Source organism: Rattus norvegicus, chromosome 11 (genome assembly GCF_021556685.1).
Source record: "Rattus norvegicus strain SHRSP/BbbUtx chromosome 11, alternate assembly SHRSP_T2T, whole genome shotgun sequence".
NCBI classification, from domain to species: Eukaryota; Metazoa; Chordata; class Mammalia; order Rodentia; family Muridae; genus Rattus; species Rattus norvegicus.
Genome location: NC_141544.1, coordinates 70,974,351 through 70,999,182, shown reverse-complemented (window position 1 = coordinate 70,999,182; position 24,832 = coordinate 70,974,351). Strand labels below are relative to the sequence as shown.

The following is a 24,832-nucleotide window of genomic DNA, read 5'->3' as shown; positions in this document are numbered from 1 at the left end:
AGCAGTAGTCCTTGTGTCAGGAGCAACTTCTTGAACTTTGACAGCTAAAAATGCAGATGTCCCCTGATGAGGACAAAAATAGCCCCAGACTGGGAACCACTGTCATAAAGCGAGATGAAACTCCAGTAAGAAATGAGATAGAGAACACTTAAGACCCAGAATATTGGTTTAATTAGTTTTCCATGGGTGTTTGGGGAGAGAGCATGAGGTCAAATCCTCAGCGTTCATGTAAAACTGGGCTCACCTGTGCATGCCTGTAACCCTAGAGCCAGGTAGCTGGGGAAGGAGATGGAGACAAATTGGTTCTTCGAGCTCTTTGGCTGCCCAGCCTAGTCCAACTGATGCACTTCAGGTTTGAGAGACCTCCGCTCAAAAATGAGGTACAGAGCAACTGAAGAAAAGAGCAACTTCCTCTGGCTTTCTAATTGACGCGAGTGAACATACCTACATAAATACAACAACCACACACGGGGGGGGGGGGGGGGGGCAGACAGACAGACAGACAGAGACAGAGAGGAGAGTTATTTATTGAGCCTCTGCTGTCTACCAGGCATTCTTGTACTTATCAGGAGTATAACTGTGAACAAGGACTGATCTCATGGAACTTTGTTCTGGAAAATGTGTGTTTCATGTTTCCAACCAGTGAGATCCCTTTCTCTCCAAACAGCCTAACAGCAAACGCTTCCAGCCATCTAAGAGCCAAGGAAAGAAAAGACAAGTTCATAATTGAAGAGATTCTTTTCAGTTTATGAACCTCAAAATGGCTTTGGGTTTAAAATGAAACTTGGCAAGTGATTAATTCATATGTTTTAGTTTATAGTGTGTTCTGATCATTTGGGGGTGTTTTCAAAACAAGTGGTGAGATTAGGGCTTTTTCCCCTTCTATTTTTGGCCCCTTAACTTTGGAGAGTCCTTCACTTTTGATTAGATTTGGTGCTCTTAGGATATTTGAAAAATGCTTTCAAGTATTTGAAATGTGTGTACGTGGGTGAAAAGAGATGAAGAAGGGAAAAACCCAAGGCTTCAAGATCTTAGCTTGAATAAATAATGCATGCCCATCTCCACCCAAGGATTTAGGTACCACTTCTTCGAGGACCTCTCCTCAGAAAGTCCTCGTGGGCACATTCCTGAACCCACATATCTTCCCATCACCCTCCCTAAATTCTTACCAGGGTCATAAGAGAAACAACCATGATGTCCCTGTTCATATTTTTCCCATGCAATGTAAATATAGTGAGGACCAGTGCCAGATCTGCCCTGCACACAATCCTATCGTCCCAGCACCTGGGAATTGCTTAACATGTGTTGAGTGTCTCAATGGCTAATGGAGAAAAGCAGCTGTCAGGATGTCCCGTCTAAGCATTTCTAACCTGTTCATTCACTAGCACAGACCCCACCCTCGCTCTGAAAACTCACTATGCTGGTCATTAGTCTAGAAACCATGGAGTAACATGTTTGCTCTCTTACACCAGTGGAACTGTGTTTAGTCAGAAACTCTTGAGAATAGTTGGAGTTCATTGATCTGAAGGATATAACAAGCTTATGTAGAGATGCAAGAATGTAAAAGAAATAATAAAATGATGATTTAGGAATATGTTTAAGTATTGCTAATATGCTGAGCATTTCTCAAGACTTAAAGGGTTTAGGTAATAAGGTATTGTGTGACACACAGATAAAGTTACATGGTTTATTAAGGTTTTCTTGCTTAATTTCTGTTTCCTCTTGTAGAATTTAAGCTCCTAGAAGATGGAGAACTTAGTCTGTCAATACTTTTATCCTCTGGGTCTAGAATAGTGTGTGGCTTATTGTAATTACTCAGGGATTTGTTTTTAATGAGTAAATGGTAGACATTCTATCAACAGCATCTGGTTGATTGATTCCTCACTTTTAATAAGTTGCCCTTGCAGTAGGAGAGTGAAGCCCTTATTCATTCACTCAACATTCTAGAAGAACTGATACAGAGTAGACAGTAGGTATTTGATGAGTGGAGAAACTTAGTGTTCCTGTGTGTGTGTGTGTGTGTGTGTGAGAGAGAGAGAGAGAGAGAGAGAGAGAGAGAGAGAGAGATTTTTTTTAAGACATGTTTGCAGTTTCAGGAAGACTGATTCCTTGGCTCCTATTTGGCTTTTGCTGATTTTTTTGGTCATTTCTGGTGTGCTTGCTGGAGAACCATGGCCCAATCTCTGCCTTATTTCTTTTTGTGTGTAGTTACTCAAACTCCCCCCTTTTAAATAAAAACATTGATCTTATTAAATTAGGCTAATCCCCCACCCCCTCTTCTAGTATAACCTCACCTCAATTAGTCACATCTGCAGTGGATGTGTTCTCAAAGTGCAGTCTGAAGTACTAATAGGGAAGAGGTCCTACTAGAACCTTCACCTAGGAATTTAAGAAAAGAACAATTTAAACATAGCTTCTCAAAACAGTTCCTAGCTTTACGACTCTGCATGGAAACTGGTTTGCTGATCGCTAATACTGTTGTATGAAATTTGTGTTCATAGACAGGAAGCATGGGACATCAAAAGGGCCTGACTGTGCATAGCATATTTTTCAAATGCCACCAAGGTATTTAATTTGACAAGACAATGAGTTTTATAGGAAAGGCTGCTGAAAGATTCCAAAGGAATTTGCATATGAAACAAAGGAATTTGTTGCAAGCTTTATTTTAAAGATGTCAGATGAGGGGTAAAGAAGTTGTGCTAATTATTTTTCTCAATGTTGTGGCAAGAAATCTGACAAAAGCAGCTTAAGGAAGCACACATTGTGACTCACAGCTTGAGAGTACAGTCCACTCTGCTAGGAAAGTCTGGGGCCAAACAGCTCTGAGGCACAGCCTCCTTTCCTTCTTATCTATCCCAGGACCAACCTATGAGATGGGGCCTCCTGCTTACTTGGTGGGTATTTCCTCCTCATTAAAGCCCTCTGAGAAACCCCCAGATATGTGCCCAGAGGTTGTCTCTTTAGTTGATTCTAATGCTGTCAAGTTGACAAGATTAATCATCCCAGAAGTCTAAGCTTATTGATTGGTAAAAGAATAAAATGGGTGAACTTTATTGATTATAAATTACATATCAGCGAGTTTAACTTTAAAAAGAAAGAAGTGGTAGTGAAGAATGAACTTTTGAAAAAGCAACTCAGACATTTTTTTAATCCATCACAGTACTGATTCCCAGTTTCAGCTGGAAAACATACTTTTGTGATAAAATACTGTGACAAACAAAATAGGAAAGACAGGGTATATTTTGGCCCATCAAAGCCTTAGCCTTCAATGTGGTTAGGCTTCAGAAAGGCCCATCCATATCATCCTCTATAAAAAGGACTACTTTGGAAACCTTGGCATTGCCAACTCCAAATAATTTAATCAGGGAGTTGATCAAAGACTGGCAGATTATATTCGAGTTTATGACTGTGCATTCCCTAGGGCTTGATTCCAATGAGCACCTTAGCAAAGGGTAGGGTGACCACAAAGCACAGGTAAGTGGAAGGGCAGTCAGTGACAAATGCCATCCTTAGCATAGCTCTGTATAGCATCTGTAATGAATGCATGCTCTGCCCAGAGAAGGTACTCAAGATTCAAGAACACAGACTATCACATGTATCATAGCTTGTACACGAAACTCTTCACAAGCAAGCAGACTGTCATAATATCCATGTATGAAGTAAGAGCAGAAGAAACTGGCAAGGCTGGATAAGCCCACAAGTGCCAAGATAGAGAAACCAAAGAGTAAAGCTGTATACACCATGCTCCTAGTGCTTACATGGGCCAACCATTACAATAAAATCAACCTTTCTCTGTTTACTAAAAACATTGATGAACTTGGCCCCAAATAGTAGTTCTGATGGCATACTTTCCTATTGACCTTAGAGTTCTAGAGGACTTACAGTCCACCGTGGTGGGGAAGGCACAGCACTAGGAGAGTGAGGCTAGCCTATACATCACATTTCATCAACACACAGGAAGCAGAGAGAGAGAAAGGCCACACTAGAGAGATAAGGAAGAAGCACAGGATCAGGTCTGTGTGAGCTCAGGAACTAGGAAGGCAAAGCTGGCAACCACAAACACAAGGACTGGAGGCTGGGGAGGCCTTTAGCCCTAATGACGGGGAGGAAAAGAAAATGAAGATTCATAGTCTAAGAGAAAAAAAAAAGGAAAACCAAAAGCTGTGCTGAGCATGTAGAAGAGAGGTTGTTTGTTTGTTTGTTTGTTTGTTTGTTTTAAAGCCAGAGATGTCCCAGTAAGGAAGTTTATGCCTGCCTCACATATGTTTTGCCATAGACTTCAGGGAAGCCACAAATGGTGGGCTAGCATCATGCTAGGGGGCATACAACACATTCAGAAACATAGCTGTGCTCAGGGTTTCTTTTCCACTCACCACTATTTTATGAGCTCTGTTGGTCAGCCTGGCCTGCCTGTCACAAATTCCAGAGATAATCAGCTTTAGGGAAAGAGCTGTCCTGCCTCGTGGCTTTGGAGGTCTTTGATCCATAACCCATTGACCTGTTGCTTTGGACCTATGGGGACACAGGATTTCATGGGGCAAGTGTGTGACTTGTGGACTGAGTCAAGAAGGGGTGCAGAAGAAAGAAAGGTAGGAGCTGATGTCCTAATATCTTCATCAAGGTCATCCCTGTAGTGCACAGACTCCCTTCTAGCAGACCCTCCTTTCTGACGGCTATGCCACTTCCAAAGTACCACAGTCTGAGGACCAAGCCTTTCACATGAGCCTTTGGGAGAGACTCATGATCCAAACTGTAGCATCAGCCATGCTCACCGCCATTATCAAAGGATGTTAACCTAAAGGGAAGAGCGCTGTGGATGAAAGAGAAGAAGAAATAGGAATGTGTCATGAGACAAGGGATCATTTCACAAGAGGCAAATGTAGTACTATCCTTAAGACTCCCATTCTGTGCTGCTTCTATCTCTCTGCTTCCTTATATCTATAAACATCAGAGGTCGAATGGTTCAGTCACCTTTCCCTACCTAAGTTCCAAAAACAAGAACTCCCACAAGCTTACTATTAATTTGAGTTTTGTAGGGTATTTTGAAACATGTTCTTACGATGTAGGTCAGGCTACCCTCAAACTAACAACATCACTGTCCCAGCCTCAGTATTGATAGGATTACAGCTGGTAACACCACACCCATCTGATCATATTGCATTTTCTCCCCAGCATCCTGTACCCAGAAGTTAGTGCTTGGTTAGAGCATGCTTTTATATGCTTTGCAGATGACACTGTACAGCTAATCTTGTCTATCCTGTACATTCAGATCAACCTGGTTTGTATTTTTAAGGACATCTCTGTCCCTATGGGCCCTGTCTCCATATGTCATCCAAGCAAAGTAACCAACCATGTTCTTCACTGTGAGATACCATGTCCCAGTTATCCTACTTTCTTGAGTGAATGGAAATGAGCATAATATGTAGGGTTCAGTAGTTTCCTAAAGCTTAGGAGAGAATTGCTAAGCCTTTTCTCTTGATGCTATCTATATATATATATAAGTTAAAAAAGTCTTTGGGGGAATTTGAATAGGCATTTCTAAAGAGGTCCTCCTTTCACTCCAAATATGAATCCTTATAGAATTCCATTTTTTCCCTTTTTTTTCCTACTCCTGATCCTGTTATAGCTTTTCTAGCAATGCTAAAACCCAGCTGGTCTGGAGATTAATATGACCAGACATACCATGAATTTTTTAAATCTCAAAAGTCCCAGTTTCTGCTTCTTCATCAATCAAATATAGGTTATATATGTGTGTATGTGTGCAGTATATTATCATAAGTCTCAGTTCTTTTCTTTTTGCTTCAATCCCTCTTAAATTATTCCCATTACTTGTTATAAATAGGTAGGACAAAAAATGTGAGGAACAGAGAGACAAAGGGTGTGAAGCAGGAGAAGACAAAAACAGCAGGAGTGCTGGGAAGAAGGGAGTCTAGTGTGAAGACGGCTGAGGTAGTCCCTGCCCACTTCTGTAGTCTCTCTTCAGACCACTTCCAGGTTTAATGTCCTTAGCCTTTTCACTTAATGCCCTCAAATAGCTTCTTCTCACTGCTATTATTCCTACCTGCCTCACACAAGGAAATCTCCATGCCAGCATCTTGACATACTGCTGCCCTGGATGCTGAGCGCCTGGTTTGCTGACTGGGGAACTTGGAACTGTTGCTCCTGGATCCACCGCCTCCAGGCCCCATGTTGGCATGGACAGTGTTAATGGATAATGTAAGCCTGGAAGAACTTAAGCGATAATTTGGTTTTACTTCATTAACATTCAAAAAATAAACAAGTAAACTACATGGTGAATTCATTAAATTCCTCTACCACTGTTTAGGAATATAAAACCTGCACTTTTTAAAAAAGGGATTGATTGGTGTCATGTACGTATTTGTTCACTTCTGTTTATGAAAGATAATAAGACATTGCCATGAAGAGGAATAATGGTATTTATAATTCCACCACTACTGTTTATATGAGATGAAAACGTCTGAAAGACAAGTGGTGGTGCTCTGTCCACACATTCAGTTCTCTTTTGCTGTTAGGAAGATATGTGAGGGGGAAAGCTAGTCCACTAGTGTAGCATTGTGCGTACTGTCTGCCTCGGTGGTACTAAAGATTCAGTGTAAAAAGCACTAAAGATACTGAAGGAGGTGTCTCCTTGCAAAGGAGCAGGGATGTGTTATTCATTAGGCCCGGAGATCATTTAAGGTTATGGTCCACTGGCGAATGCTCAGACGGTTCTGTCTGGAAGACTAGAAGATGATTAGGGAAACCAGTGATTTGAAGTTTGCCTATAATTTCAGATGTGCTTCTTAGGGACTGAGTCCTATTAGTCGTTCAAAGAGAAAGAAATTCGGACCAAGTTGTAAAGATCCATGTCAAAAAGTTAAAAGGCTTTCTGTAGACTTTAGAATATTTTCATGTCGATTTGAGAAAGAAAGAGAATTGGAAGCAGGACATGTTAGCTGAGCAGATACTGCAGGCCACAAAGAACAAAGTCATCCATTGTCATAGAGCAAGTGAGAAGAGCAAATAAAGACGACAAAAGGGGATGGCCTGTGTCAGGTGGAATAGTCACCATCACCTTCTAAAGTAGATCATCAAACGAAGAGTAGAGGCATAGGCCTCCCCAGAACAGAGCGGGAGAGGCTCCAAGCAGGATAGGATGGGAGGACTGCAGTCTGAGTGGCAGCCTAGGCTGCACCAGGCTGTGAACAAACACCTCTAAGCTAATGAACGGATGTACAGTACCATCTGAAAGATACTTCCCACCTTCCCCTTTGTCTGAGATGAACCCTCAAAGTAAGTTCGGAAACTTTAGCAGACTTAGTTTTGAGAATTGAGTTTAATAAAAGCATAAAGTCACTAATTTTGAAATTGTGTTCTTTCTTTTTAAGTTCCATTCACATTCCTCATCCTGTCTCCCTTCATATTTTATTGTCAGTTGGAATAATTTTGCATTAGAGTGATAGGTGACGAATCCAGAGAGATACTGAGAGGTGTGCTTTATTGAGTCCCAAAGACCCTGGAAACTTGCAAGAGGGTATTTGTAATCATAGAGTACAATCCTATTGGAACAGGAAAACAAGCTCTAGCCAATGTCTGGAGATCCATTCATAAGAGCTTAATATAGGTAACCTGTCAACATGACACTTCTAACTCATGTGAATAAAAGTGAATCATGCCTTGCTCAAATCTGGGCTTTGCTTTTGATACCAACTTCTCCCATACAACCCTCTATTGGCAGCTTTGCCTAAGGACGCTCGAAGAGCATGGCCAGATAGTGTGTTGTAGAACTTTGATAAGGCCTTTGGTTTCAAAACAGGATTTAAGATACTTCAACAATAATTTTAAATATTAGATTATGTTTCTTCTTGTACCATGTCCACTACAGGAAGAAATGTGTGCACATTTAATAGTGTATACATAAGTCATTTGCAGTGGGAGAGGTTGAAAGGTCACGACACATTGGCATCCTCTCTGCCCAGTGGTACCAAAATTAACCAGTTTGGACAAGGGTGAAATCTGATAGTTTGCCTCAGATAGGACATTCAGAAAAGACCATTTCTTCTCTATTTACGTCTAAATTTTTATAACTCTGAAGCCCTGTACTTAGTAGAATTGAGGGAGTTAGCATAGAATTCTTCTTGCCAGTTGCAGAGATAAGAGATTTTCAAGTCTGCTGGTTCCTCTGAATAGTTTCCTCCATGACCTAGAACCTGCTTGCTTCCCTGTGTCTGTCCACAGTGCATTTCTGTGATTTATCCTCAAAGATTTTTTAACAGAACCTTACACTTACTGTCTAAATTAATGACGTTCCTTTCTTTTGCCATGGCAAAAGCCACTCTCCCTCCCCTAGACATATGTTAAAGGTGGTTTTCTGGGGTGTGTGGACATGTTCTGTGAAAGCTTTTTCCGTTTCATCATGTTGACAGGCAGACTCCACTAAGTCTCCCACCATCATCATGTTCAGCTTTTGCTCCTTTTCTGAAAAGTTAGAAAACAGTTATCATAAGAATTTTAGCGGCATTCACTTTGGCAAGAACAAATCTGGAAAAACATGAGTCTGTTCCTTGAAATGGAAAAAAGAGATGAGTTCTGTCATTCTTTATGCAGCACTCTTCCTGACACTGTTTGGGAATAGGGAAGGAGTTTTCCACTAAAGCACAATACCTTTCTGGTGTTCTCACCAGAGGTCAAACATCTCTCCCTCAGCAATTACTGTGTATTATCTGGTACTTAGAGAGTGGACAGGGCAAGAAACTGAGTGAATGACAAGAAAATTTTTTTCTCAATTATTTCCTCACCTTTGAATAAATGCTATTTTGTGAAGGTTTTCAGTCCCTTGGCTGTTTTTATACGTGTAGAACCACCCTTCACCAATGCAATGCTTGCCACAGACATGGTCAAACCCTCTGACCTCACTGCTCTGGCTCTTGTAATGCTCAGTGTAGGAGTACTTAGCTCAGCGCAGGGGTGGGAGGGTCGGTCACTTCCCAGGGAGAAACCAAGATTAAAGGAAGGCTAGGGTGCTTCAGTCTAGGGTGCAAATTGATGAAGATGAGAATGGAACCTTTTTGTGTAATGAATCATTTGGGCTTCATTGGGCCGAGACAAATGGACTTCCCTTGAAGGGACTGGTACTAGCCACTGTCAAATGGTGAAAATGAGTTCAGGGTGTGAGACAGCCTTGGCAAACTGGTACATTTAGAAATTCACCTCTGCTAACACTTAAGAGTCAGTTTCTTATAATTTACCTTACTTGTTTAGATCTCACTTTAGAAGCAACAATTTCTTCCTGAAACTGCGGGTAAAATCTTTATATTTTCAGAGACTGTCGTGGGTTCCCAGTTAGCAGACATCAGCTCAGCCCTGGTTTGGTCTGAGGATCCACTAGGTCATTTATATAGTCTAGTCCTTCAGGAAGTGTGAGGCTGAGGAGCAGAGTGAAAACACTCACAAGTCCACATCCTTCATAGGTGACCGACTGCAAGAACCCAGACACCTACGAGGGGACGCTGAGGCCATGCTTTTCTGGGGTAGAGGAGATTATAGTCTTCCTGCACTTACGCTAGCAAGCAGCTCGGGACCAATAGGGGTGAGGAATGAGAGATACACTGCCGAACTTTCAACAGAAACCATCGGTGCTTTCCTTTTTCTGAATAAATTGCTCTCATGTTTATAAAGTATCTGAACAGAAAATCCCAAAATGCTTATAATATTGAGAAGAAAACATATATGTGTGTCTCATCTAGATTTTCTTTTTTACTTGAAATTAAGCAAGAAGCAAATTGGCCTTTTTGAAGTGAACCAGTTAACAGATTGAAATTTTGAAGAGTGCAGCAGAGAGCCCAGTTTCACCCCACATACACATGGGGGGGGGGGGTAGGTGTACTGGAGGGGGACCTTATACCTCTTTCATTACCTATGAAAAAAACTAAATTTGGATCTTGTAGAGACAGTTGAGAAAATGCAAATCCCCCTAAGAGGAAGTATTAGAACAATTACTGAGTGCAAACTGTGATATAGAGACTAGAATTGACTGGGGATGTCCACAGAGAAACAATCCCTGTACATTTGGTCATTTTTCTACAGCTGCTTGGTGATCAGAATGTGGCTGTGGAGATCAGAAGGGGTGGAGGGCGGGAGGCAGAGAGTGAGCTTTATGAATCTAACAGCCTGCGTCAAGCCTGTTGTGCCCCAGCTTCTCAGATTCCAGGCTGCTGGTAGGCAGACTCGACCCTGTGCTGTTCAGTTCATTCCTGGCGTTTGACACCTCCCAAGCACTGGTTACATGCATCCGCCATCATGCTTGTTAAGCTGTCCGAGTTAGCTTTATGCTGACTTTATTTGCTATGGTGATACTGAACAAAATATCTCTTTTGAGAGGTCTTAGACCTCTCTCCTCCCAGCTCCTGATCACAGTAATAAACAACCTCAAGAAGTCATTAGTGGGGACTAGCTCAATTGCCTGTGACAAGTCAGCTATGAAGAAATTGGCATAGTTTGTCTCTTTGATTCCTGTTCTTATGAAAATAATGGATTTGGAAAAAACTACAGTTCTTTCTCTCGCAGTCTGTTTTTGTAACCGTATCTTTCTTAAGTTACATCGAAACTGACTTTGGGGGCTGGGTGTCTAGGTTTGGGTGTTCCTAACGAAAGTCACTACAACTCCAAAGTTTGAATAGTCAAAGCTCATCTTTAGAAATAGCTTTCTTCTATAACTGTGCACTAACGCGCCCACGTGTGTGTGTGTGTGTGTGTGTGTGTGTGTGTGTGTGTGTTTGTGTGTGTGTGTGTGTGTGTGTTGACCTTCCTGGAGGCTCTCTGCCTGCCTGTTGATTGCAGCATGTTAGTGTTTTGTTAAAGAACTGGGCAATGGTTCACTAAGCTACTGTTCTGATCCGTAGATAGAATAGGCTCATCGTCTGCTTAAGAAATGTAGCAAACTGCTTTTTAAATGAGATTGGCCCTGACACGGTCACCAGAGGCACTCATTTGAACCTGTGCTGTGGGTGACGGACACCTCTGCCGAGCTCCAGAGCTCCAAGGTAAATAGAAAACAGTCATTGACTGCTCCCACCCAGGACAGCCCCAGGAGTCGGTCAGGGCATGTGGATTCTTAAGCATATGGGGCCCATTTCCTCATTTATAGGAGCTGGTCCCTGGTCCTCCTGATATTGTTGAAGTTGGATTTGGGAGTAATAATACTGAGTTTTTATGTTATGTTCTGGACTTTTCTTCCACCTTTTTTAATTGAAAATTTAGTTAATAATGCACATTCAATTCCAGACTTATGAAATATTCAGCTAACCTTCTTAGATGTAAGAACGAATTGTTAGAATATTGTTGGTCTGTAGCTAACCATTATGCCAGAACTGTAGTAGGTTATAGTACATTTTCCCTCTGTTTTACTTGTGTCAGAGGCACTTGGTAAATTGAACCAATACCTAAGTATCCCATATACTATTTTTATTTTAATAACTTACTATCTGTGTTGCCTAATTCCTCTTTAAGTTTAGGATGTACTTTATTAAACTGTATTATGGGTCTGTGTTATTTGTAGGGTCAGCATTTTATAAGATTTTGTTGTCATCTTGAGCTAAGTAGAGCTCGAGAGGTTATTCAATTCACCCCCTGGCTGGAGGCAGACTTGCATTTCTGCAATCCAAAATAGATGAGGATCTTTCCTATTTTTAAAGAGCTGTGAAGAAAGAAATTTCGTAACTGCTCGTAGCAATCTATTTGATTATTTACAACCGGCATATTTAGGGTGTTCTTCTTGAAGCCTTAAATTCTTCACTCACCTATTTGATATATTTTGCCCAAGGACAGAAATGCCAATCCTGCTCCTCCACGTACTGACTCTTCCAGTGAGAAAACTGTGAAGATGCAACTCGGCTTTCTTCCCTAAATTATCCCTATTTTTTAACAGTTACTTTTATTTCCATAGCTCCTTCTGTGGCAAGCAGGACTATTTTTAAAAGTTCTGTCATATATGATGCTTCTGACACAGGCACTGCATATTTTAATTCCACTGTGCTGGTGTGGAAATAGCCCCAACTTTTCCTTATATCCTGATGGACAGAGCATTTGTGCTCATTTAACCTTGAGGTTTAAACTCATTCCCAAAAAAGTAACTGACTCATAGCCTTGGCTAGACCCAGGAATAAAGAACAGCAGCACTCCTGGTCATAAAGCTCCTCTTGCCCCCACTCCTAAAACACACTAAAATTAACTTTCCCTTGACCTCTCTTTCTACTGCTATTTATTTACTGATTTGACAACTTTTTTCTATCATCTTTGTCTCCTAAAATAGACAGATGACATTTATTCAACAAACATTGGAGTGTCGTGCTGTGTTTAGCACACTTAGCAAGGTTTGGGAGATCCAAGTGTGAACTGTCAGCAAAGGCTCGGAGACACGGATGTCCTGGGCATGCGCAGGGAGAAACATAATAGTCTGTCACAGTATATAAAGAAACAGTGGAGAGGAAAACAGAGATGGGCTTGGGCCAGATTGTGAAAGGCCTTGGATGCGCTTAAGCAAATAGTTAGTTGTGACAAGGATGAAAGTCACACTTTGCAGTCTGTATTACAGAACACTGCTCCTAAGTCTTTAAAACACAGACCTTGCTTATGTTGTCCCCACAGCTTAACCAGTCAGTGGGCCCAAATACCTGATTACTTTCTGTCTTTTGCTATGTGGGTCCTAGTTTTTTTTCTTTGTATTTTAACCATTTGAGGGAGCCTTTGGAGAGATGGTCACCCTCTGTTCCCATGGATCCGGATACTTATCTGTGCCTCGGCTGTGCTCATATTCATTCTATGATCCACCGAACCCAGCACTGTTCTTCTCTGTGTTTCTATATTGAGAAGTTTTGGAGTATTTGTGTGATGGCAACAATCTCTGTAGCAAATGACATTAATGGTAGACTAGAGCAGTATTGTTGCCTTTAATTGATAGGCCACATAGTAACAGTGTCAGACTTTTTAAGGTCTCACACACACACACACACACACACACACACACACACACACACACACACACATTCACCTACCTACACACACCTCAATTTGCTATAGGAAAAAGAAAAAATGGAATTACATCATTGAATGCTCCTAAAATCTTCTAGGGAGGGCAGAAGAGGGAGGAACTAGGATGGATATGGTCATGTTTCCTTCCAATATATATGAGATTCACACAAAAAATAAATTATAATTAAAATAGAACCCACCTTAAATATAAATGTAGCCTTTGCCACCACTCACAGAGATGCTGCTCTCACTTCATTTGCTTTCTTGTATTTTCTCTGATTCTGTGAGCATCATGAAGAGTCAGGAGATGTGGACAGGGTGGGGCAGGTGTTTAATTGTATCTTGGCAAAGGCTAATACATAGTCCGTACCATGAGTAATTATGGAACTTTGGTTTCTACATCCTCTCTCCATTGGTTATTAGCTTATCCCATCATCTGAGGTTTAAAGAAAATGTTGCTCACAGTTATGTCATAACGTTTATTATTCTTTTATTTCTTGAGATGGATACAAAATAATATGGTCTCATAAGGCCAACTTGAGCACAGGAATTTTTTATTTTCTCCCATTGAACAAAGGAAATGAAAATACTTAAGCAAAGGGCCCACCATGGTGTTGCAAAGAATCTGTCTGCACTCATACCCTGTCTTTAACTCACAAACCTTTCCCCATGTTTAGGTTAAAAAAAAAAAATCTGGAGAATTAAAAACTCCCTACTGCAGAGTACACAAAATGCCATTAAGTCTAGTATAACACTTCCTGACTCTGTCACATAAAAAAATCTTGCATCCAATGCAAAGAAGGAATGTCAGTTGACAAGAGTCTGTGGAGCTAGCACTCGTTCCGAGGGGCACGTGTATCTGGAATTCCAGTAGCTCCCCAGCCTTTGGAAATCCCGGAAGTCAAAGTACTACTCAGCCTCATGTTTGTGAAGACTCCCACATACAGTGACTAAATACGATATTTCTACAACAGTAGAAGACATTTAAACATATATATTTAAACATAAACATTTAAAAATTGTCGCTACCCATATGAAACAGAACTACAAACCCACCTAACTTTGAGAAAGACTACCAGAAGAGACTAAGAAGCCTGCCTAAGAGGTCACGCCTGCGTGCCTGCCGTATCTTTACCCTTCTCGGCCAGCAAGATGAGTTTGGAACTGGAGTGCATCTGAATTCCTGGGCTCTGTCATCAGTGCAGTGACACATTCTAATTTTCTGATTCATCTGTGATGAATAAGCACTCCCTTTTCTATTCACAGTCCTCAGAGAAACCGATTTTGTGAGTTATGATGACTTATTTCTTTTCCCTTCCTTACTGAATTATTATTGTTCCCTCTTAGCAAAGTTCGTGGTACTCTTTGTCACCCAGTGTTAATCCATATGCAGAAAAGCCGGCTTGGCCAGTAAGGTGGCCTGAACTTTGAATTAGTTCAGAGGGAAGACTGGCAGGCAGGCTTCTGTTGTTAACCCATCCAGATACCTCAGCTGCCAAGCAGTTCAGTCTTCCCCACCATAAAATGGGTATAATAATAGCTCTTCCTCACCACTGTGAGAGACTCAGAGTGCAAATCAAGCCAAACTTATGTCCTTCCAAATCAAAGCCTAAACCAGCCTGCAAAATCCTGAATGAGCCCAGCCTTCAAGGGGAAACAGCAAGTGGGAAACACCTAAAGGTAGTATAATTTAGTGGTTAGAGTATGTGGACTGTGGAATGGCACGGACTCACTCAGAGGTAGTGGCTGTGTGATTTGGGGTAAGTTTCCTAGTTTCTGAAATCTCTTCTTTCTTCTAATAAGTGCAGGGTAACAGTATTTTTCCCCTGTAGTGTGGGTTCAGGGATTCGCTTTGACAGTGCCTCTCACACTTGCCCTCAGGCAGGCAGTCCTCAAGTTGGAATGGTCCCGCATTCCTCCAGGACACGGCCTGGTATGCCACAGACAGGACATTTCAGGGAGGTCTCGGGTATTAGCCCTGAAAATACACACAGATTCTTTTTCTCTTTTCTGTTCTCAGTATATTCTTGTTTGTGTTACTGAGCTAGAAGAAATGCAAGGCCAAGAGGAGCATCTGTTTTGTTTCTTTTAAAACATCCAAGAAAAAAGTTAATGGGGAAATGGATATATGTACAAAGAACAGTTTAAGTTATTTATACACAAAGAAAACCAGCCCTTCAGGAAAACTGCCATGTGTGAGTTTGGGTGCCTCTGGGTACCCCATAGAGCTGGGTTGACACAGATGCAAACTAGGCACACCTTTCCCTACCTGACGTCTGACATCACAGCACTTACTCAGAGCCGGGACTTCTGTCCCATTGCGGTAACCTCTCCATGGACATTTTTAAAAGGAATTATAAAGTGTGGATAATGATCTAAGTACATTATATACATCATAGATGAATTATAACAGAGCCCATTATTTTATATTATAATATATACTAATAGCAATGAATGGAGAAATTATTATAAAGGTCCAAGCAGGGGACCTTAAAATAACTAGTATCTCTAGTCATACATCTTTATCAACTTAGACCTTTTTTCATTTTACATTTTTAACACTTTCTTTACTCCTGGCTTCAGCTTATGTTTGGCTTAAACTTTCTGAAGATAATATAAAGAGAATTTTCTTTACTCATCCCCCAACTCCCAATCCATGGATAATCAACCCAGAGGAGTCATACATGTGGACTTCTTTGGAACCAGACACTCCTTGAAACTTGTTTTGAGCTTTCTGGGGAAAAGAATTCTCCTAGGAACCAGAATCATCTCTAAATGTTGAAAACCACTGCCCCAGAACATTATGTAAATTTAAATTAGGTGAACTAGCCTTTTCAGTTACAATTAAATTACAATTAGGGCCTTGGAGATTGACACTTTTGGCATCGCAAAGCAAAGATTAGGCATGGCCACACATTACTCCTCCCGCTTCTCACTTGGTGTGAGCGCCCACCGCTGGGTTTTAATGTCCTGAATTATTTGGCCTTTACAGTTTTATATCCTTTGCCACATATTTGTGTATTGAACCTGGAATATTCCACGCAAATGTTTTAAATCCCGTGCAAAACTATTCTACTTAATTCTTTGCATTTCGTATAAAAAACAACTTACAGACATATAAGGTGACTATTACTTGGGTGGAAAGGGCACGTATCAATACATAACATTTTCAACTGAGCAAAAGTAAATCTATGTAGATGAATACATCTTGTAAAATCACATAGCAGACTGAAATTCAATCAAGAAGGAGGGAACCTTTTGACAGTTATGAACATTTATGAATTTTACATGAAGTATGAAATTAAATTTTTAACATTAGTATTAAATTTGGGGTCATTTTTTTGTCTTCCATTAATATATGAGGACAAACTTATATCCCCCAAACTCCCAATTTAACTTTGTTTTGTCTTAAACTGTAACATACACTGTCATTTTTCTGTCTTAGATTCTTGTCATTGGTAGTTTGTGCATCATTTTACATCAGGGAAGATAGATTATTAGTCTTCACATATGTTGGTCAGTCTGATAACTTTCTAATTTTGTGAGTAAATGCTCCTTGGAGTTCAAATAGAAAATTTACCTCCTCAGATATAATGACATAGACACCTGATATGGTTTTCAAAGATCATAATCTATTTTTGAGTCTTATTTGATCTGTAGCAGGCAATAGATAAGTGGTAATTGAGCATATTTTATAGAAAAGTCACGAGGCATATGACCCTTTACTTTCTTGAGAGATAAACCATGTGTGAAAAATGGGGGAGGGGAAAGAATATTGAAAGAAGAGGGAGAGGGGAGGAGATAAAATGACGAAAATATGCACAGTGTGGTGGTTTGGTGTCTTGGTGTGTAGAGAAAACATGAATATATAAAACTATAGTCTTTGAAGACTAGCCTATCAATTGTGCAGAAAAAATAAGTTACTGCACAAGAGATCCCAGGTATGTCTTACACTGCTGGATACTGTGATCCAGTCTGCAGATTTCCTTTGGAACTCTTCCTGTCCCAGGGTGACCATCACAATTCACAGCTGCAGGCCCAGGCACGTTTCATACTGACCACACAGGGAAAACATTTCTTTAGAGTGGTCTCTTCCATGGCTCACTTGTCCAGAAAACCTTCTAGAGAATGAGGCCTCCTGAATTTAGTTTTCTGCTTTGGCATTTTTCAGTGTGATCGGGTCCTTCGTCTTGATACTTTTGGAGGCTTTACATGAAGTGGTATAGCTGGTGTTATCTGTGAGACTGGTGGAAGGAGTTTTGTTACCTTAATTTCTTCCTGTAAAAGAGTTACCTATCAAAGCTATGGTGCATCCCAGTAGTAACCGATTATTTGTTTTGTTGTTTAAGGGTTGTAAAGGATAACTATTCGACTTTTAAAAACATAGAATGTCAAGCTATCACGGTCAACTTCCCCAAACCTGAGAGTGTCATCATTAGAGCCACGTTTGGGTGCATACGTTTTTGTTCTGTTCACCCTATCACAATATCGCCATCAAAAATAGAGCTCTCTGCAATACAGGAATGTTCTGTGTGCTGTTCATTAAGGTCGTCACAAGCTGCACATGGCCACTGCACACATGGAATGTAGCTGGTGTAACTGAAGATCCGAATATGAAGCTTTTTATTAAAGCTAAGGAATGTACAGAGACAAGTATAGCTAGTAACTGCTTTAGTGCGCAGGACCAGCCCTCTCGAGAGGCTGTCTAATAGAGGTCAGGTGACATCAGGAAAGGTCTTGGTCCTTTTTGTACAGGGTTATACTGGCCTCAGTCATAGCAAGGCTGCAGCTCTTGAAAATTGCTGAAGTGAACATTAATGATTTTGTGGCTACAGGTGACAAAGTGTGAGTGCAATGAGTTCTATCAGTATCTCAAAGTTCTGTGTTCCCTGCTGCATTAGATTTTATATTTAATTCTTTGTCTTTTCTTTCATTTTCAGTTCCTTGACCACCAGTCTGTTGCCTGTTTCTGCTCTTCATGTGAGTAAAAGTGGCTTCTTTACCTTTAAGAAAACAAGTGTTAAATTTGTGCAAATGCTGGGTTTTGGTGTCATGTTTCCTAGTTGACTTCACTGTGGTGTCCAGCATCCATGGTTAGTGCTTTTCCTGCTTGGAGCCAAGTCGGGTGGTAAACTGGTAATCTGCCCTCTGTGAGGGAGCGGCAGCCCAGCCATTGTCCTCTGAAAAGCCTGCCCTTTCCCTCCTGCAGCTGCTATTTGCAGAAGTCCTGCTCTTCTGAACTGAAGCTTACAGTCCACAGTCAGATCTCAGCAACAGTTGGGCTTTGCTCCTCTGTCAATCAATCCGCAATTATTTATTCTGCAGTTATTCACTCGTCCCTAGGTCCAACCATTTTTAATTTTAACTTCTAGATCAGAGCTTTCATTTATTGACAAAATTTATAATATCCTTTTACCAAGAAGTACAAGCCTGAAAAGTAAATAGGCTAAAAAATTTGTGTAAAATTATAAAGTCTAGGAAGAAAAATAAAAGAAATCCAGGATTCATATGTGCCTGCAAGTTTATAGAATGTACCATTTATTTTCAGAAAAAAACTGGAAATTTTTTAGGGGAATAAAAATAAGAAATGGGGAAAATGATTTAAAATGAAAAAGAGAACATTTATTATTTAAAGACCAAACCAGGCTGCACTGAGCAGATTTGGATAAATATTACTTTGGACTGCTTATAAGAGATTCTGGGGTAATGAAATCAAATAATCAAGTCACTACCAGAAGGCAGCACCTAAGAAATCCTACAGAGACAGGCAGTCAGTTCATATCCTAAGTAACCATGGGGATCCTGGTAGTTGCATCTTCCTTTGTCCCTTATTCACTTTGTCACCAACCAACCTCTTCAAGTCTTTTCTTCCTCTGTGATTCCTGTGTTGCACTGGTTTGTACGGACAGGGGCAGGAGCGGGGCGACCCACACGTGCGTGGCTTTCACTTTCATTCCTAGAAGCCTGCAGCAAATTTAAGAAAGCAGAATGCAGAGGAAGATGCTAAGGCTAAAGTTGAATGTGACATTTTATCTGGCATAGAAAGGAGATTGATTAGACTCCACAAAGACTGGTGCTGTGTTATACAACAGGGCTCCGTCCTACCTGGCCTTAAGCCTTCTCATTCCCTATTCATTCTCCGTGTTGGTATAGTGGGTCAGCTAATGCTTGGGAGGATGTCAGTGTGCATGCTCATGGTTACCACTGTGTGCCTTCCTATCCTTCCCCTTCGTTACCTAGCACTGCATATTTCTAGTGCTCTGACTGGCAAATCATTTTGTAACAGCTCTTTTGTGTAAAAACAGTTCACATAATAGCTCAGTGTTAGACAAGGCATTAATCCTCACATCACCAAGATGAGTCAGCACGAGGCGATGTACTTCTGCCCGCCTAGCTCAGCTATTATGACGTCAGTGCTTTAGGGCAAGCATCAGGCACAAACTGTATAGGAGACCTATGTTACCTAGTAGAAATCAAGTTGGGAGGCCTCTAATTGAAAGGCTGTGTCGGCCTCGTAAGAAAATGTGAAGCTAATTCTGTGCTACATCAGCAGAGCAGTTTCTGGAGAATTTTTTTTTTTAAAGCAGAGTAAGGCTGGGAAAAAGAAAAACCTGTAACAAGCTAGTAGTCCCTTCATGTACTCATGACCTTGTCCCACCCCCAGTCAGGCTGTATGCTTGCTTACTTGACTTGTTAGAAATCCTCGAGTTGCCTTTATGCCAGCAGGATAACAGGGCCAGTAACAGTCCTGTGTCCTCAAGTGCCCCCACAGACACAGCTGATGGCTCCAGGGGTGGTACTCTAGAGGCCGATCAGAAGCAAAGGAAAAGTTCCTTGGGAACAAACCAGAACATTATCCCCCCCAGTGCCTCTCATTCCCGAGTGCCTCCTCAATGACCTCCTCTGGACAGGTGCAGAACTCAGCCTGTTTGACCTTCTGTCCTTGGCACTGCATCCAGTGTCCGAATCTGGAATTGACCCAGATTTAAATAGGAGTTGAATAGCTGCCACGATTTCCTGCAAGAGTTTTCTGTCCCATTATTCTTCAGCAGAAACAGAAAGGAAAACTCCACAACCTACTATGCTGCCTCAAAGCAGATGACACAGATAGCCCTGTTTGGGAAGCCCAGTTTGTGTCAGCGAGGCTTCTCTGAAAATCAGACCCAGATATGAAGTTCTCTTGACAGTCCTTTACAATATTAAAAGTTAATCATCAGCGGGGTGATAATGTGATACTGACATTCTCTGTCATTCTCTGTCAAAAAAAAAATACTGCGTCACAGCCTCCATGCCTCCCCGCCCCAGCTCACTCTCGCCCAAGCCGGTCACCAACCCCTGTGATGACTACCGCAAAATGCCTTAGTGCTGGAATTTTCCACCTTCATTAGATTTCTAGTGGTCTCCTCCCATGCTTCTAAGAGCCACTACTACTGCTTGGCTTGGTTTTGATTAATTATGCACACTTCTTTATTTAGTTTTCAGTCAACAAACGTTTATAGAAAGCCTGTAACAGAGCTTGGTTCTGGGAACTCCAAGATAAATGAGAAATGCCACCTTTCATTAAGACTGGCACAGTCTGGGGTTGAGGGGACAGCTCATGCTAGAGTACTTGTAGTAGAGCTCAGTGAAGTGGAGCAGGAGTGCAGGCCTGGGCTTGCCGCATAGCAATACAAAAAGAGAAAGAAGAAAGCCCTCAGTGTTCTAGGGAAGATGACCATGTGGGTAAAGGCTGTTTGTGAAAGGCACTGGAATGCAGGTATCTTCAAGTGCCTACCCATACAGAAGGTTCAAGCTGACTCACGAACTGAAAATAGTTACTAGGGGTTTACCAAGTGGGCACAGGAGGAGAGAAAGAAAAGGGTTCGTTGTCAGAGAAGACAAGAGCATTTAAAGGTGAGGTGGCATCAAGTAACAGCCAGATCTAGCTACTGAGTTCTCTGGTGTGCTACAGTGTGCTAGACGGGAGTCAAGTGAAGGGGCCTCTGATGCCAGGCAAAGGAGTTTAGAATTGATCTTGCACCCCTGCAGATATTTTAAAGAAACCTAAGGAAACTGCACGAGGCCTGAACTGTGCAGTGGGTGGAGACGAGAGGTCATTTCAGAGTGCTGACTCAGGCATTAATATTTGCGTAACTCAGGCATATCTTTGCCCTGCTGCACAATGCTTGCCTTGCCCTCTAGGAGAAATGCTGATGTGATTGTGGTGTCAAACTTAAAGCCAAACATCCTGACAGGCGCCCCACTGAAGGCCTCAGTCGAACATCGCACTGAGCTCCTCCTACTAGTCCTGAGATACACAGGGTTCTTCTGCCCGCAGAGAGCAAGGGATAAGAGGAAAGAGAATATAAGAGACAAAAGCATTTTTAAATAATGGCTCTCTAAAGTCAATCAATCCCCGATTTCCTGTCATTTTTCCATTGCTGCCTTTTTCTAAGCAAAATTTCTAAGCCATTGAACTGAATTGCAACTTATACACAGCCGGGTGTTGAAACAATTCAGTATATTCACTCCTTCTCTCTGAATTAGAGTTCACCATAAGTGTGCTTTTCTCTCGTTCACTTTGGGCTGCCAGGACAATTTAAAGGAGAATTTCAGCAGCTTGTGTCTCACGTACCATGTTCTCTTTGCAAACTGGAGTATATGCGTGGGTGTGTTTAAGTTGTCTCTATATTGCTTTCTAGAAAGGTTTGAGAAGATGTACAAGATGAAGAGTAGGGACCTATTAAAAACCCAGATCCCCCAGTGACCTGAGTGCAGAACGTAGGCTGGTGATCAGATGGTCAATTATGTGTTTGTCAAAACACAGTGGGCTGCATTCCAGACTGCCAGCTTTGGAGGCCCAGCTTCTGCCAACCAAATGTCATCTGGGAACATGCAACACTGGGCACTGTGAAGGAGTTTGAAATAGACCATGCCACAGCCAACCTACTGCCAGTCTTATAGCACCAATATGGCGTGCACAGCCGGGCCCCACGTTTCAGAGCTCAGGAATTCACTGTACTCCATTCAAGGGGTCAGATGGGTTCATGTTTTCAAAGCCTATGTTCCCTGGTTTGAACACTGCGACTTGTTCCTCAGCAATTTCCAAGGGATTTTTCCCGTCACATCTCTGTGGAAACCTCTCTTTCTGTGGTGCTTATGAGAGCCTTGTTAAATGTCCCAGAGGAGAGGGGTAAAAACAAACCAGCTCTCACAATGACTGTGACTCTTATAAGGGATTCCAAATCTAAGGAAATTACATTAAAGGTGCATAGCTTTTAAAATATCAGGAACCACCTTGGCAACTTATAAAAAGCAGAAGGGCTTTGCCTATTTTATAAAGTGATTTGCATATACCTGCATAAATAATGTCCCCACCTGTACTTTTATGCATTTAGGTTGAATAAATTAAATTCAGTGATCTTTAAAATATTCTGTGTCTTTCATTGCTCAGACACCATTTCCAAGAGCCTCTGTCTTCACCCCGCCCTGCCCCGTGATCGTAGTGCCTGTTTGTTCGTTCATCTCTTGGCTAATTCTGAGAACTAAAGTACACTGCACACCAGTCTACAACAACCAGAAACAGTATCGTCCTCTGCTTGAACTTCTCTTTCCCTTGCTATCATGGGGCCACGTGTTACTTATTTTCACAAGTCAGTGGAAGAGTATACTATTAATGTGAAAGCAAAGCCCGAGAAGGGATAAACACACAGTTCAGAGATGTTAGCCTTACAGCATGGTTATATTAGCCTTCCTTTCTTCCCTTCTCCCTTCTTTAGCTCCCATGCTGTTTCTCTGTCTCTCATAAGGTCTCATTATGTAGTACTGGGCTGCCGTAATTGGATTCATCCTTGCTTTCCTTGGCCATCGCCATGATCTTTCAGAAACTGCCTGTCTACCAACTCCTATCAGTTATAACGTGGGTCTTCACATCCAAGCCTGCTCAGTAGAGCAGCCATAGCCACATTCACCTACAAGATGCTCAGCATGTGCTGCTGTTTGAGAACAATCGTATTTGATGGAACTAAAATGCACAGTTGTTGTGCTTGCTTGTAATAAAGGAACTTGAGGTTGAGTTTAAAAAAGAAGTTAAAACTATTGAGTGTTTTTTATATGCATGTAAGACTATAAATGACTAAATTCCAAATGGAATGCTATAATCCAGAAAGTTTTATAGGTTTTAATCTCAAAATTGTGCCTTTTTAGCTGAAATTTTTCATGTAAAATACGATTTGACTGGATCTTGAAAAATGAATAAAATGTAAAAAGGAAAAAAAAGTAAGATAATGATATTTGAAGCAAAAACATAACCTGAATGTTGGAATCTTGAAGTGGTCCTTAAGTAACACTGGCTTTCCTCAGTCAAGATCTAAGACTTGATCTTAGAAGGAGAGGAAGATAAAAGGCCTAAGAAGTAACCCACCAGCTAAAAGCATCAGTAGAGCAAGCTTTGCTGCCTACATTCAATCCCCAGAACCCATATACAGGCGCAGAACAGCACCTCCTCCACAGTCATCCTCTCTCTCTCTCTCTCTCTCTCTCTCTATCTATCTCTCTCTATCTATCTATCTCTCACTCTCTCGCTCTCTTGCTCTCTCGCTCTTCTCTCTCTCACACACACGCCATATACATGTATACAATAGAAATTAATTAATACACAAGTAAAATTTCAAACAATAAAAATGGTAACAGAAAATAATTTTATAACTGCTGGTTGGAAAGTGTAACATAGTGGTTAAGTCAAAACGAGCTCTTGACCCTCATGCCATCACTTTAAACTTTTAAAAACATGAGAAAATATATGAAGATAAGAAAGCACCTTGTCAAGTCACTAATTTCACTAGTGTGAGTAGGAAAGAAAGAAGAAAGATACTAAAATCCTGCCCATACACAGTTCGATATCCCGTTGGATCCGGTTTGAAACGCAAACCAAGGACTATCTTATTAATAGGATGACTCATCTCTGCAGAGCAGAATAAAAAATAAGGTAAGAAAGAGGCAAGACAGGGTTAGAAAACTAATTTGAAAACTCGGTATAAAGAAAGTACATTCTTACTAACCCCCAGAAAGCCTGAAAAGTGGAGAAGTAAGGAAGATAGAAACCTGAAACTAGAACCAGTAGGACAAGCAGAGTCCCATTTGTCTAAGGGGATACCCTGGGGTCACAATCAGGAGCTCTACTGTTTGTCCCAGATCTATTGCTTGAGGGCTTTTCAGAGTCTCCACCTTGCTTCAGTTACTTGAAGGAAGCAAGCAAAAATCAAGTTGATTAACTAAGTAAAACCTATTGGAAGAAAAATACAATGCTTGTATCTCTGCTTAAACCAATAATAGCAGTATTTCCTGAATGGCTGCCTTGCTTTGGATAGTGTGCTGTTTAAATCAGTTATCGGATTTAACTTTTTAAAGCACACTATTAAGATATGTTCTTACTATAATTGTACAAATGAGGAAAACTGAGATTTACCAAGTTTGATTAATTTTTCCACAAATACTTAGTAAGTGTTAGAGATAGAACTTGAATTGGGACCATCTGTTCTTAAAATCCAAGGCCAAATTTCATTCAGCACAGGCAAGTGTCTACTAACATTACAGAGATAATGGTGATGAAAACAGACATTGTCACTCCTGGACCTTACAATCTGAGGGATATAGTGTAGATAGTGATTACATGGTCAGACAGATTATACACTTTCAACCTGCGCTTACCTCAGGAGAGGAAAGTACCAGATGCTCTAAGAGCAGCATCTAAAGAGTGTGGAAATTTCCAGACTCCTTCCTGAGGAAGCAGCATCTGATCTAGTATCTGGAGATACAAAGCAAG

The 24,832-nt window shown here is 41.2% G+C and overlaps 1 protein-coding gene across 1 annotated transcript in view; it reads left to right on the top strand.

The window, feature by feature from the left end:
* The window catches only part of Zbtb20 (zinc finger and BTB domain containing 20), a 739,052-nt gene that overhangs the window by 542,838 nt on the left and 171,382 nt on the right, over window positions 1-24,832 (top strand). The window contains 1 exon segment of the mRNA NM_001105880.3: window positions 17,970-18,009. The gene's annotated coding sequence lies outside the window, so the exon portion shown is untranslated.